This window comes from Pseudonaja textilis, chromosome 10 (assembly GCF_049901715.1).
Source record: "Pseudonaja textilis isolate UNSWEBS1 chromosome 10, rPseTex1.2, whole genome shotgun sequence".
Lineage (NCBI taxonomy): Eukaryota > Metazoa > Chordata > Lepidosauria > Squamata > Elapidae > Pseudonaja > Pseudonaja textilis.
Window position 1 is genome coordinate 676134 of NC_141999.1, and position 6000 is coordinate 682133.

General features: G+C 42.8%; 1 pseudogene; it reads right to left on the minus strand.

The window, feature by feature from the left end:
* Window positions 1-85: 85 nt before the first annotated feature.
* On the minus strand, window positions 86-5505 carry LOC148124878 (uncharacterized; annotated as a pseudogene).
* Between the last annotated feature and the right edge of the window lie 495 nt (window positions 5506-6000).

Here is a 6000-nt window from a genome sequence, read left to right on the forward strand (position 1 = left end):
CCAGCTGGAAGTCGTGGCTACACTTTAGTACCAGTAGTCTTAGGGTTGTGGGTACATAAAGCTTAGTCCCTTTCCAACTAGTCCATCATTCATTGCCAACTCGGTTTGATGGCCCAGGAACCAAGGACCGGTCAATAGGGCCGTTTTCAATTCTGCAGTCAAGCTTATCTTCCAGGCATTTGGGGTTGCGGTTGGCTTGAGCTTGAGTGGTCACTTGGCCTGCAGATTGAGCTTCTGAAATTAAGGCTTGTACTATTTCCTCTCTGTGGCTGTCAAACTGAGGTTTTCTGGACAGAGTATCCGTCAGTATGTTTTTCCCTCTGGGGATATATTTAATGTTGAAGTTGAATCGCTTGAAATATTGGGCCCAGTGGACTTGTTTGGGCGATAATTTCCTAGGGGTCTTTAGAGCGTCGAGGTTCTTATGATCAGTCCCTACCTCAAAGGCCTCTGGCGCACCTTCTAGAAAATGCCTCCAACTCAATAAAGCCCATTGTACGGCGAATGCTTCTTTCTCCCAGACCGCCCACCTTCGCTCTATGTCTGTCAGTTTTCTGGACACATAAGTGCAAGGCATCAGTCGGCCTTGAGAGTCTTTTTGCAGCAAAACGACTGCCACCGCTACATTACTTGCATCCATTTGGACAATAAAAGGCTTGGTCGCGAAAAACTTCCGCTTGCCAGCCTTGGTGGCAGCAGGGATTTGCGTCTCTTCGCGATCCCTGCTGGGCTCACCGTCTTGGTGCCTCTGATCCTGATGGATTTGGAGGATAAGGCTGCTTTGTAGATCCAGCCGAAGATAGGGAAGATCTGGGGAAGGGTGTGGGGATGTCGCAGATCCCCCCCCGCATCCAGTTTTAAACTTCCTTTTCTCAAGACGATGCAGCGGCGGTCTTATGGCCGCCATGAAGAGGCTGGCATCCGGGAAAAGATTGCGCAGGAGGGGTGCTGAATAAAGAAAAAACAGAGAAAGCTTTTGGCTGAGCCGGGACAACAATTAACATCTGAATACCTTGGAACTTTGGCTTTTCAAGTGATTTATTGTCTTCCAAAGGATCGGTAAGCTGCGGTGGATGAGTAAGGGAAAACCTTTTCTTTTTCCTCATTTTCCTTCCCACGGAGGCAGCAGATGGAAACCTGAAATACCCGTATTGGCAATAGAAGGTATTTACTTTCAAAATTGAAGCCAAGGGGAAATTATATCTTCAAATATTGATTCTTTAAAACTCAAATCTTTTTGCTTTAAGGGGGAAGGAAGAGAGATAAATGATTTATACTAACGTTTGTTGAAGAAGACTGCTTGGAGTTTTATAAGATTAGAGACTAAACTGTAATTAAACTTCCAAACTTCCAAAAAATGTCTTGGAATTATCTAATTGAATTCTCCCCCAGGAAGAGCAAATGACTTTGGGACTTTAACTATCTTTGGAAAGACTAAGAAAACATTTGGACTGCTTAAAAAAAAAAAAATCCTTTTCTGCTCATAATGGTGTCCTTTGAAGAATTGAAAATGCAGTTTGAAAAACTTCAGGGGGAAGATGGCTCTTTTAGATCTATTTTTGGCTTTTTAGAAATGGCGATTTGTGCTTACCAGGAAATGCAACAAGAAAGAGGCTGGGACGATGAAGAAGAACCCATCTTGAATGGACATATGATTTAAAAAAAGGGTAAAAAGGAGAAGAAAATCAAGAATTTAAGCTCTAAAAAAACAATTAAGAAAGGGAAAAGAAAGGTGAAAAATCGATATAATGATAGAAAGCAATGGAAAAAAGGAATGCAACAGAGAGGGGAGATTAAAAAGTGGGAGATTGAGAGTGGGGGGGATAAAAAGGCTAGATTTGATAAGGAAGGAAGAGACAAAGCAAAGGGAAGTTATAAGAAATTTAAACAAGATGTTGTTTGTTTTGTTTATAAGCAACTTTTTTTCAGAGATAAAGGGTAAAATAAAGTTTTAATAGAGATTCTGCAAAGGTACACAAGATTGCATTTTATATTTGTATTTGAAATATGTGTCAATAAAATATTGTAGGGATTGTGTAATTGATGTGTATTTAACTAATTTGTTAGGGAATACTATTTTTAATATTTATAAGAATATTACGTTTTTTTTTTCTTTAAATGGTATTTAGAATGTACTAAGCAGAATCAGAATAGAAATAATGTTTAATTTTAAGCATTGAATTTGGGGGGAAAATAGAAAGGTGTCATACTTCAACCAGTTATTACAGGGACAAGATTGTGTTTAAGAGAAAGATAAATGGATGATTGAAAAAGAACGGACAAAAAATACAAGTGAAATGATCTAAATTGAGATTAAATAAATAAAGTAGAATTAAGAGAGTGAAAAAAGGGGAGAAGATACCTGTAAAATGTAGAATCTTTAATAGGATATGAAATAGTATATAAGCTGAGCATGAATTTAATTTAAGTCTGTACCAAAAGTTAAAACCCGGGGTTAAGCCGCTTTCTAAAAAGAAGTTTTATACTTTTGTCTATGTTATGTGTTTGTTAGTTTATATTTGTTTTTTGAGGAGTAATATCGGATAAGAACATATGAAATAGTAACAATATGAAATATAGTAAGATGAAATATATGAATGAATAAAACTGAATAGAAATAAAGGAAGAAATAGTAAGAAGGTGGAAAACAGTAATAAGATATGAAGTTGAATATATAAGATGCTTATTAAGTTATGTGTTGAAATGTGATAATTTAGAATTATATTGTATTCAAATGAGATGTTTTATTTGTTTTTCTTAAGTAGTTGTTGAAAAAGATGTTTTATGTTCTTATGTCTTATGTTTTGTTTGTGTATTGTTTTTTGTAAATTAATAAAACTTTACAAAAAAAAAAAAGGCTTGGTCACATCTGGGTGCTGGAGGATGGGCTCAGCTGCAAAGAGGCGTTTTAAGATTTTGAAAGCTTTCTGACAGTCCATAGTCCAAGCCAAGGGTTGACTCAGCTTTGGTTTGGTGGGTGACGGGCCTGTTTTTAATAGCTCTGTCAACGGGAGGGCAACTTCAGCAAAGGACAGAATGAATTGTCTATAGAAGTTGGAAAACCCGAAGAAACTTTGAAGTTATTTTCAGGTTCTGGTGGGTTGCCAGTCCAGCACCGCTTTCACCTTTCCGGGGTCCATTTCAATCCCCAGGTTGGATATTCGGTAGCCTAAGTAGTCCAGCGACTCTGTGGAATTCGCATTTTGAGAGTTTCAGATATAATTTGGCAGCTAGAAGTTTTTCTAGAACTTGTCGGACCAATTGAACATGTTCTTCCATGGTTTCACTGAAGATAAGGATGTCATCCAGGTACACGAGGACCCCCTGGTAAAGGTGGCGTGTAGCACCTCATTGATGAGCTGCATAAACACTGCAGGAGCCCCCGGAAGTCCGAAAGGCATGACTTTGAATTGGAAGCTACCAAGAGGGCAGTTAAAAGCAGTTTTCTACTCATCTCCCTCTTTGATGCGGACCCGGTAGTAAGCTTCCCTGAGATCTAGCTTGGTGAATACGTTGCCCTTCGACAGATGGTTCAATAAGTCCTTCATGAGGGGGAGAGGATACATGTTTTTGACGCATACGGTGTTCACACCTCTAAAGTCAACACACAATCTCAACCTGCCATCTTTCTTCTTGAACAACACGGGGGAGCAGCTAATCTTGATTTGGCAGGCTCAATAAAACCTCGTTCCAAATTGCTGTAGATGTATTTCCTTAATTCAGTCATTTCAGCAGGCGTCATGGAATACATCTTTGGTTTTGGTAATTTCGCCCCAGGCTCTAATTCTATGGCACAATCAGTGGCTCGATGGGGAGGTAAAACATTACACTCTTCTTCACTGAATGCTTCAGCCAAGTCTTTGTATTGGTCAGGTACCTGGGGGTTATCTTGGAGAAGGTGGGATGCCATGGATGCTGGCTCAGGCTCTGGGTTCAAGCTGACTGGTGGCTTTGTAGTAGGTGGAAGAAGGGGCAATGGGCCCGGTTCAATGAGGACTTTTCTGAATCCATTCTCCCATTTTATCATCGGGGCCCATTTGTCTAGCCAAGCAAGTCCCAGTATGATTGATTCTAACATCTTGGGGGCCACTATGAAGTGTATGAGTTCGCAATGGGGCCCTAATTCCATCTTGATCAATTCTGTCATTTGAGTGGCTGCCCCCCCTCCCCCCCCAAATTAAGGTTCCATCCACTTGCTCAAATCTGACTGGGCGTTTTAGCAGGTTAGTCTTTATGCCCAATTGTTCAACAATGGGAAGTCCAATAAGACATCTTGAATACCCAGTATCAATGACAGCTTCTAACTCCCCGGCCTCCCCCATGTTTGGTACCATTAATTTGACCTTGACTATAAAAGGTATGATGGGATCACTCACCATTGGGTCTTCTTCGCAGGTCGGGTTCTCGGGGTCATGGTGTCGATCTGGTGGTCCGTTGCTCCCATCTGCCCAGAGGGAGCTTTCCCAGCTGTGTTTGGTGAACTCGCCCCTGCTCGGAGGTCTTCCTGGATTCTTCCAACCTCTAACAGCTGGATTAGACTTCGACTGCGGAGCTTGTGGTACAGAAGCAGGGGGCAGGCAGTCTGCTGCTCTATGGCCAGCTTGGCCACATCGGTAACATTTCAGCCCCCTGGTGGGTTGGGTACGAGCAGTTTCGGCTGGTCTGGTGAACGGTCTCCTAGCCACAATTCTCTTAGGTGGGGCTGCTGGAAGGGGTTTCCTGTGTGGGTTGATGCTGCGATCTAAGCTGAGGGAGGTGGCGTACCATGATTGTAAGATATCTGGAATTCCCCTAATTTCACAGGCCTTCTTTACTTCTGGATCAATGGCATTTTTAAAATAGTGTAAAGTAATTCTTTCAGGCCAATCCATGAGGTGGCTTGCGACCCTTCTAAAGTCCCAAATAAATTCTGACAAGGGTCGCTTGCCTTGCCTCATTAACTTCTCTTCATTCTCTGCTACCCTGTCTGGATTTTCAAATCTGAGTCTTAATAATTGAATAAATCTGTTTACATCGTGTAGTTCAGGGGCTTGTTCATTGTGTAGTTGGGCCCCTCAGTCTGAAGCATCCCCTTCATTCATCCCATTTGTTATGGCCATAACCAAATCACGCTCTGTGGCATATTGATCTCCAAATTGTTCTATATGGGATCAGATTCGAGTGAGGAAGTAATTGAAATGTTCATAGTGGCCATTGAATACGGCCTTAAAGGGTATTTGATCTGGCCTGGGTCGTGGTTGCTGAGGTGGCACATGCCAGGCCTCTGCAGGTTGTACTGGAATGAAAGGAACTGGCCTGGTGGCGTACGTAAGCTGGGTAGGCCCCCTGAATCCTGGCTGGGTGGTGCCTCTCTGGAATAGGGGTCCCTGTGGCCTTGCTGTCAGTTGGGGTTGCATTTGTGGTTGCCAGGAGGAAGCTGGGGGTGGCCTGGTTCCCTGGTCGGGTGGAGGGGAAGTGGCTGCTGTCTGCTGTCTGGGCAACCCCCCTTCAGACCAGGGCTGTGTTGGTGCTGAATTGGCATTGAATCCCCCCCTGGCCTGGATAAAATCCCCACCCTGGAGGGATACTCTCTGCAGGGGGCAAATTCCTTCTGGAAAATGAGGGGATTGCCTCGGAGGCTGCAACATACCTCTGTCAGTTGATGCTTCTTTCTGGCTTCCTCCAACTGGTATCTGTATAGTCTCCTCATCCCTCACAATATGGGTAAGTGGTCTCAAGCTTCCACCCGTCCAAACAGACTGTGAGACCAAGCCTGTCACCTTTAAATTTTGGAACTGTTGATGTAAATCTGCCCTTGATGGACTTCCAGGATAAATCTTGGGGGTGTCTTCTTGAGAGAATTCTGACCCCAATTGTCTCTCTTCCCTCCAATCTGACAGAATAGCCATATGCCTGGGGCTAGAGAAAGATTTCTCTTCAGACAGCTGGGTTACATCTGGGTTATAACAACTTCTTGAGTTGAAATGCTTTGGTATAGCTCCCAAATCTCTTTCTTCTACT